The following is a 9,792-nucleotide window of genomic DNA, read 5'->3' on the forward strand; positions in this document are numbered from 1 at the left end:
GCTTGTCATGAAATTGTCCATTGGAGATGTCAGTGTTATCTTTCCAGTTCCATCTTTTCCAATTTCATTGGAAAGGGGGGGGTATTTTTGTGTTATAAACCATCAGGGGGTACAAATGGGTTACAAATACAAGGAAGGGTACAATCAATGATGGAGATTTGAAAACGCCCCTTCCCAGACTACTAAAACTGTGGGTGCTAAAGTACCCAAAATCTGCCTGTGTGCCATTGCTAAGGGGAGTGAGACAACATGAGAACTTGCTGTCCCACCAACTCTAATCCTGTGCTTATCTAGCTGTGCCTTAACTACAATTCCCAGCACCCCCTGTGGCATTTAGTTATAGAATATAGTATGTATTTCTTGTTTACTTGTTACAGCTTTTTGAAATGTTAGACCCATTTACTCTGCTGCTCTTTAGCTGTAACTGTCAACTGCCATTTTTCCAACTGCCATTGGCCAACTGTCCACTCATCATCATCCTAGTGGCCTCAGCATTAGAGTAGATGATTGGGTAAGGGAGGACCTGAGAAGAAAGACAAGTAGCACAAGCCTAGAATTAGGGTTCCTTGTGTTATGGGTGCAGGGGCAATGATCAGAGCTTGACTGGTTATGAAAAGCCCCAGTGGGCCCATTACTCACCTGGGGCCTCTAATTGGGAACCAGTTTCTTCTGCCCCTATTACACCCTGCCAGTAACATACAGCTTTACAGCAATGGCACAGAGGGGGATTTGGGATGTTTTGATCCCATGTGATTCCAGTTTCAGTGTATGGCCAACCAAATGCTCACTCCCAAATGATCGCTCCCGCTCAATTCTAAAACCAATTTAATTGAGCCCTGGTGAAAGCAATTGGCAAAGAAATTAATGAGGGTGATTCCAAGTGTTCATTTAACTATTAGTTTGTGCATTGTGTCACCAGGACCCAACCTAGATTAGCAGGGGTGTCTAGGGCCCTTGATTGCACCAATAAATTCTGTCTCTCCCAATCAGCTCCTTCTATTAAAGTTGCTGCTGATTGGTGTTACTGGTTATTTATAAGACACAAACTATATTCAGTAGAGCAGTATTGAGCTATTAAGGGAAATCCAGTATATACGGATATATATAATGGCAGAGAGGGTTCAGTTCACAATCTCTTCTCTCTCTTTCTCTTCCCATAAAGTGAAATACGAGCGATTCCTAGTGATTTCCAGTGATTCCTAGTGATTCCAGTGATTCCTAGTGATTCTCACGATTCCCAGGAGCAGAAGGAGATAAAGAAGAAACACAAAAGTCTTTTTAAAGACTATCAACGTTCATCAGGAGCAGAAGAACAAACTTGCCCAACCCATTGCGGGTTATTTGGAAGAAGGTAAGGATCCAGGGCGCCATCAGGGGGGGGACAGGGGGACAAGTGTCCCTGGCATGAAGGGGGGCCCAGCAGTGCTGCACTTTTGAAAGAGCCGGGCCCCCTTGAGAGCGCCCGAGCCATGTGGCCATTTTCCAAGTTCCAAACAGCCGAAATGCGGAAGTGCGAAAAGCCGAGCAGCCAAAGGACCGAAGTCATGAAAACAGCCGAAGCCGAACTCCCGAATCGGCGAAAAGACCAAAGTCATGAAAAGAGGCGAAGTTTAAGTCCTGAAGCCATGAGTTCAGTTTTACTGAACACCAATTGTGTTTTATTTTTTTAAATCCCCTGGCCACCAATGTTTTATTATAATATTCTAGAGGCCCCTGCCACCAATGTTTTTTTAAAAATATTTTTTGGGGGCCCCAATTTTTTTTAACTTGTAAGGGGGCTCTGTCACCAATGCTTTTTAAAAAAACCATTTATGGGGGGGCCATGGCGCCAATGGTTTTTTTTTTTTTAACTTATAATAGCGTTTTATAACTTGGCTGGGGGTTACTTTTTTAGCGCTGATTTTTAGCGCTATTTTCTTTAACTTATAATTGCGTTTTATAACTTGTGTGTGGGGGGGTTACTTTTTTAGCGCTGATGTCTGTGTGGTCTTTTAACTGTGATTGTGGAGTGGGTGGTATCTAGGGTGGGGCTCGGGCACAAGTGTGGGCAGGGCCCAGGGGGCAACGAAAATGTTGTTGTACGGGGCCCCGTGATTTCTAATGGCGGCCCTGTTCCCATCTGTAATATGTATTACACAGTAGATGAGGCTGAAAAAAGACACACGTCCATCAAGGTCCTACCTTTTGTGTAACTGCGTGATCCAGAGGAAAGTAGGGCCCTGACAGAAATAATGGGCTATTGGTGGACCAAATAAAATGGGCATGGTATTGTCTTAAAATGGGGACATGGGGAGATTGGTGGGGAGGGGCATTCTATATACATAAGTTAGCATTTGTTTCTAATTGGAACCATATTAAAACCATAGTTTCTGAATGAAAAGGGTTCTTATTAAATAAGGTGTAAATATGCTGCTGTGTTTACCTCTTTATGTGTTTATTTGGGGGTCTTACATCTTTACGTTAACTCTAACCTTCCCAAATCTCTATTTTATATTACAGGAACATCAAAGATGGGCATGAGTGCAAGTAGCCGGCAATACTACCAGTGGCGCTTTGAAAAGGTAAAGGTGCTCACAGCTAATTTCCTCATTTTTATTTTCTGACTGCTGCGAAAGGTATCCAAGGGGCTAAAGGAGGGCTAACCCAATGCTAAACATGTCATATCTTCTGTGTAAATACAACGAAACAGAAATTTGACAGGGTTTAGCCATAGTGTGTGCCCTGACCTCAATGTTTTCTTGCTTCTTACATTTTTCTAGCCCGCACCGTGGATCTCGCCTGATCTGGACATCTTTTGAGATCAGGGATTTTGAGGATCCACTCGCGGGCCCTTATCTCGAGTGCATCAGGGACAAGATCCACCTTTGACATCAGGTTTGCACTCTACGATCTGTGGATGGCCAAGGACTGGCGTGAAGATCACAAAATGGTGGAAATTACACCTCTAAGCAACGAGTTTCTGGCAGGACTACAGATACATCAAGGCCCACCTGAAACACCTCTTACAAAGAGCTTAGAGAAGATCAACAAGGCCATACTGATTAAGAACAATGAGAGATATTCAGGTGCAGTATATTAATCCATCCTTTTCTTTCCCACACTTGGCTTAATCACCTGATTTGTGCTTAATGTGCTCCTAAGTCCTAATATATTACAGGTGTGGGATCCGTTATCCGGAAACCCATTATCCAAGAAGCTCCGAATTACGGAAAGTCCATCTTCCATAGACTTTCATTTATTCAACTAATCCAATTTTTTTTAAAAATGATTTCCTTTTTCTCTGTAATAATATAAACAGTTTCATAACCTTGATTCCAACTAAGATATAGTTATTGGAAGCAAATTCACCCTATTGGGTTATTTAATGTTTACATGATTTTTCCAGTAGCTTGAGGTATGAAGATCCAAATTACAGAAAGATCCGTTATCCAAAAAACCCCAGGTCCAAAGAATTCTTGATAATAGGTCCCATACCCCATAAGGGACTTTACAGGAATATCACTTGCTAAGGTAAAAAATACGTAGTCTGAGTTATCTTGTTTGGTTTTACAGGTGGTCCTCGGATCAACTCGGCCAATGATACCAGCACCACCAGCAGTTTCCTCGGTACCAAATACCGATGTACCTCAGTCTAGGCACCACATCCTCAGGAAACAGCAAGTAACTATGGGACATCTCAATTCCACCAGTGATGCCCCCCTTTCATCCACTGCACTTTCACCAGCGGTGCTTTCAACCACTGTAGTTCCACCAGTGGTTCCTCCCCTTTATCCAAAATATGGTGTTATACACAGGGACTTCCTTTAAGCCACTTGGTAGACCCTGCATTCTTTTCATTGCATCCTCCCAATGGAATGGAAAGGAATGCAGCATTCATCGTGCGGCTTAAATGTTGCCCTTGTTTATGCTGCCATATTCCCTTCTCTTTCTCATCCTTTCACTGCAGTCCCTTACCTTACCATATTCCCCCCCCCCCGCTTCCCTGATTCTATTTGGCGCATTGATCGTGGAGCAAATCCGATCGCCCTTTAAGGGTCAGGAAGGAATTTTTCCCTCTAGTGAAGGAAATCCGCTTCTCAGAGGTTTTTTGCCTTCCTTACGATCAAAAAGCGCAGTTTATCTAATTATTAATAAAGCTGTGAATTACACAGATTTAACACAATGTCATGTGGTAATCTTTATTGTGTATTGGATAGATTGCAGGATAACAATATAGAGGGGGAGGAGAGACTTAGATCAAGGCTTCTTATAGAGCAGGAAATGGTATGTTCTCTTTGGTTCTAAAAAATGAAACGAAAACAACATTAAAAAACTATCGTGTTAAGTGCCATACACGGGCCGAATAAAGATCTGCCGACAACCGATCGCAAGCTTATTGGCCCGTTTATGGGGCCCCGACGGCTTCCCCATCGAGACTCTGGGCGAAATCGGCCAGATTCTCGATCGATGCGTTAAAAAATCCCGCTCGGATCGGCGCCCCCCCCCCACATCTGTTCGTTGATGCGGTCCCCGATCCCGACCGCCCGTTGCGAACGTGAGGAATCCGATCGTTGGGCCCTAGCCCACGATCGATCAAGCCCAAATTGCCCACCCAAGTTGGGCATACGAGGAGAGATCCGCTCGTTTGGCGAAATGTCTATCCGTTGTATGCCACCTTAGTCTACTATCCTTCCTTAGGACTTTTAGAAACCTATCTGGAATACTGAGAGCCAATACACATCCTTCCAAATCTCGACCCTTACTGCCCTGTCAGACAACTTCTCCTTGGAAAATGCCGGCTCCCATACAGAGCATCCTAGAGGGGACGGGCCTGGCTTGACACGCAGCTGTGACCCGCTCCCTCCTACAGGCCGCATTGGCGCATATTTCAGCGGCGAACGACTACCGGGCCCTGAGGGGTGCGGCCCTGCCCGCTCGCACCCCTGCTCCCCCGGTATCCCGCCACTGAGTTTGCTGAGTTAGCACAACCTGCGATTAATTGCTCTTATCTTTTAAGAGAAGTAGAGAGAGTGACCCAGCAGCTACAATGTAACACCACCACCAAATAGCATTATCAATACAAGGACTATCTTACATAATTGGCAACATATTAGGGTAATAAAATATAAGCACATCAACAAAGTCTCATATGTGTATCCTTTTCTTATGTATCTATGAAGGGAAAATTATCAAGTTCTTTGGTAAGCATGAAAGTTTCAGCATTTAATTCTAGTTACAAGCAGAAAGGTAAACTCCAGTAATCTCTCTTTCTTATTCCTTCTGAAGGTATTATATAGCAAAAACTGTACATATAAAAGGGAGACATCGCCAGGGTTTCATTAAGTCCGCTAGGAGCCACCACATCCAATTTATAGGATCCACATTGACCTCTTTTTTTAACAATAGCTAGCATCCCTGTTTCCTCCTTCTCTTGGCTGCACATGGTCATAAGCATGTGTATAAATTGAGGTAATGATGTCCAAACTTCAGCCAGTGTTTCGCCCACGCTGGTCAGCCTTCCTTGGTTAGGGCAAGCCTGATTGGCATCTTTTATTCATCCTCTCCCTGATAGTCGTATCTTTGCCTACATAGTAGCAAAGCCACAAGAGCACCAATGCTATATAGACCACATGGTCCGACTGACAAGACAGTCTATGTTCTGATCGGAACTTGCGTCCCGTCCTAAGCGTGTGTAAAAAAGGTTCCTTGTGATATCCCCGCACAAGTAGACAACCCTGCAACACTTGTAGCAGCCATTTTTGAGTGGGTTCTCCAGCCAGTCCTTCCCTTTAGTTTTCTTATCCGAGGCACATCTTTAATCACTAGCCAGGTCCCCAAGTGGCAGTCCTTCATCTTAGGCCATACAAGCAGCTTCTTTCATCAAGAAGAGAGATGTGGATCCGAGTTATAATCTCCACCTACATTCAACGCGTTTGTTAAAACGGTTACATATGGACGTTCAGTGTAACATTATTTACGATCCTGCATTGGGGTCTCATCTCTCTTAGACAAGCCAGAAGTTCCTCACCTGGATGCTAAGTATCGCTTCTTAGTTGTTCCTTAATTCAATCTATCTCGGGTATCCCATGGATAAACTGTTGCGCCAATATCCATGTACTGCTGCGGTTCTCTGTCAGTATGTTCCTAGTAACTCTGAGACTCCTCAATATGTGGCGCATTCTTTTTCGCGGAAGCAGAGAACACCACGCCAGCAACAAGCTTCAGCAATGGCAGCATAGGATATTTCCCCCTACTAAGCACAATTCAGCCAAGGAACTCCCTGAAGTTTGCTCTAGCCCTATACAAAGAGATCCCATTAAAAACTAGATGGCAGATAGAGGATTTCCCTTGTTACCAAACACAAATTCAGCAGAGACAATCCACTACGTTTGCTAGTTGCTTCATAACTACAGAGAGATTGCAATAACCTATGGCAGGCAAAATATTCCTCCTTACTAAGCACAATTCAGGAGGAGCAGGCCCTAAGATTCTCATAGCCTGTACAGAGCGATTCCATAATTCCTATGGCGCATAGTGTCCCCCGCATGTATTAATGGGATACGTCATGGCGAAAACATGTTTTTCAAACGCATCAACGAGTGTTTTCCATGACCGTCATCCCTTAATCACAATTCAGTATAGATACAGACCACTAAGTTTGCTCATAGACCTGATACAGGGAATTCCAAAATAAAGTTGACCAGCATAGTATTCCACTGTACTAAGCACAAATCCAGCAGAACAATCCCCTAAATTTGCTCATAGCCGTAGAATTAATCCATAAAACTATGGCAGAATTGAATTCCCTATACTAAGCCAATCAGCAGAAACAAGCCCTAAGTTCCTCATACCTGTACATCGAGAATCCCATAAAACTTAATGCAGCATATGTATTCCCTGTACCAATACAGTACAGGAACAAGTCGTAAGTTGCTCAAAGCCTGTTACAGAGAATCCCGTATAACTCAACTGCAGCCCTTTGCCTTATATGTATAGAAACCCGGGCCAGTCCAAGGCCACCCCAAGTCATGCCAAGCCCATCACCCAACAGTAAAAAGCCCACATAGACATCAGCGCTAAAAACTAACCCCCACACATAATTATAAAAAACCACTGGTGTCAGGACCACCCACAAGTTAAAAAAAATCATTGTGCCATTAAAAAAAAGACAAAAACCTTTTTCACCAGGATCCCCAAAAAAACGCTCTAAAAAAAAACATTGGTGCCATGCCCCCCTCCTTAAAAGTTAAGAAACATTGTGATCAGGGCCTCAATAGATTATTTTAAAAAAAACCATGGTGCCTGGGCCCATATATATTAACATAATTACCATACCTCCCAACATTTTGGGAAATAAAAAGAGTACAAAAAGTTGGTGCAAATATTTTTTTGACCACGCTCATTTTTGTGGGCCACACTCCCTAATACCATGTCATTTTACAAAATTTTCGGTTATAAAAAGTAGTTGAACATACTTCCTGTGTTTATTTTCATTTATTACAGTTTTGCTAATAAGGTGAATTTCCCTTTAAGCTGTGAGTCCCAAGACTGTTGTCTTATATGTACAAATAACTTATTTGCGTATCTCAAAAAATTGTATCAAAATATCCATCTTATCTGCTGCCTCTGGCTTTCTGGGCTCTCTGCCAAAAAGTTCAATTAAGTTAGCAACTTGTGATCCTTTTTCTGGCTGTTCAGTGCCACAGAAAAAACGGACTTTCCAAGGACAAACGAGGGTCTGCGGTTGAGCAAAAGAAGACTGTCCCCTCAAAAATGGACTATGGAAATAGGTAATACAAGTAGCCAGAGGTTTAATAAAATAAAAAAACATTGTTCAGGGACCTTACATCCACGTTACCGCTTTGGGCCTTCGAGCATTCAGGACTTCAACTTTGCGGTCTTCTCGGACGTCAGTCTTTTCGCAGGCTTTGAAACCCCTCCACATGGTCTGTCATTCTCAGTACTCAAAATCAAACACATTACAGCCATTAAATTTGTTTGGCAAAGATAGAAAAATCGTACATTCACCCAATAAAATATATATTTCAGAAAGTAGACATTCCCCTGAACCAAATTGGGTGTTCATGTCTTTCTACTCTGAAGCACCAAAGCTGCTACCTAAACTAAATTTGGCGATTTTGGAAAGTTATGAAAATCACCTTCATAACTATCTACTGTGCAGCTTACCTGGCCACAGACTATAGTAACAAGATAAAACACCTAAAACGAAACCTGGGTCCCCTGAAAAAGTTATACCCAAAATACTTGATTTAATGAAGTATATAACATGTTAAAGAAACCCAAACTACCTTGGCATACTTTTTGATTCTTACACTCAATTATAAACATTGCAGTTTATTTGTGGATAAAGTACAAACAATTAGAGGCCCCAGGTTCTATAATCCACGATTAGAACACACATGCTGTTACCACATATACTTTCTCTAAGTAAACCGGAGCTCCCTCCCCAATGGTTTGTCCTCATGTTCACAACCATTCCTACGCTCTTTATATATTTAACTATACAGAAGTAATGTTTTTAAACATAATCCGTATGAGCGCGCACTATTATAATCTTAGCAAAGGAAACTTATCCTTACCACACCACCCCTTCTACATCTCCTGAACTCATCTTACCCCACCCCTTTCTTTACCACTGACTTCTTATACCTCCCCACACTCTAAGTCCTAACCTTCACCCTCACCCCACTTTACTCTCTTTCCACCTACTTCATCCTCTTTCTATCTCTTTCTATTCCCCCTCCTTTTTTTTAATGGACTTAACTCACCTCTAGAAACGGATCTATATTAAGTCAGAATTGAGACGACTAAAAGCACAAGTTGCCTTCGTACACAGAGACTCCATTTAAGGTGTCCTCATCCTTCCGATGGACATAATAAATACTTCCCAGAAATGTACAGCAGTATCCCCCAGCACCAATAAGACAAAAGGCACAGTTGATTCTTTGAGAAACACCTTTAACTTCAAAGATGTCGGCTACCAAAAAAGACCCAGCTGCGACGATATATTTTTTGAGGGCACCCTAAACCCCAAAAATTACTTTTGCCAACAGCGAACAGGACAAAAACTCTTTTCCGACACAATTGCCAGAGAGCTTCCTCAGATTCTCGAAGAAATCCTCATACGTAGGGGAGATTCAACTATCCCTCATGGATCCCCAAATTGACTGTCCGGCGGAAAATCCAGCCATTCCCACACCGCAGTATGCACATATATCACAAAAGATTTACATACAACTACAGTAGATAGATGGCCTGCGACTATCAACTAAGGAAAGAGACTAACTTTATCTGCTAGGCACAGCCTATACACCAGAATAGATCATTTTTTTCTATCTCAGCACCATCTGATGCATAGGAGGTGCAGACATTCAACACTTGCACCATGGTCGGATCACCCCCCATATCCATGCAACTCTCCCTTAAAACAATATCTCAAAATGGAGTAACTGCGAAATTAAATGAGGTCAATACTGACACTGTCCATAGATATATAAAGCTATTGCAAAACTATTTCCGAGGGAGGAATGCCCATGGAGGACGTTGATCCAATTATGTTCCAAAAGGAAGAAAGTGCATCAAGCTAAACCAGAACTCACTCTTGGCTGAGGTCAGGAATCTCGAAAATGGCACATAAAGCACCAAACTACGGAACTATATACACTAGACTTACCGCAATCACGCAAGCCCCTTAGCGGAACACACATAAAACTTTTATAGCGGGAAAAGTTCATCTCCAGTAATGAGACACCTTTCTATGAGCACGGGACCAACAGTGGCAAAAGCTACTGC

The sequence above is a fragment of the Xenopus laevis genome, chromosome 7S (assembly GCF_017654675.1).
Source record: "Xenopus laevis strain J_2021 chromosome 7S, Xenopus_laevis_v10.1, whole genome shotgun sequence".
NCBI classification, from domain to species: Eukaryota; Metazoa; Chordata; class Amphibia; order Anura; family Pipidae; genus Xenopus; species Xenopus laevis.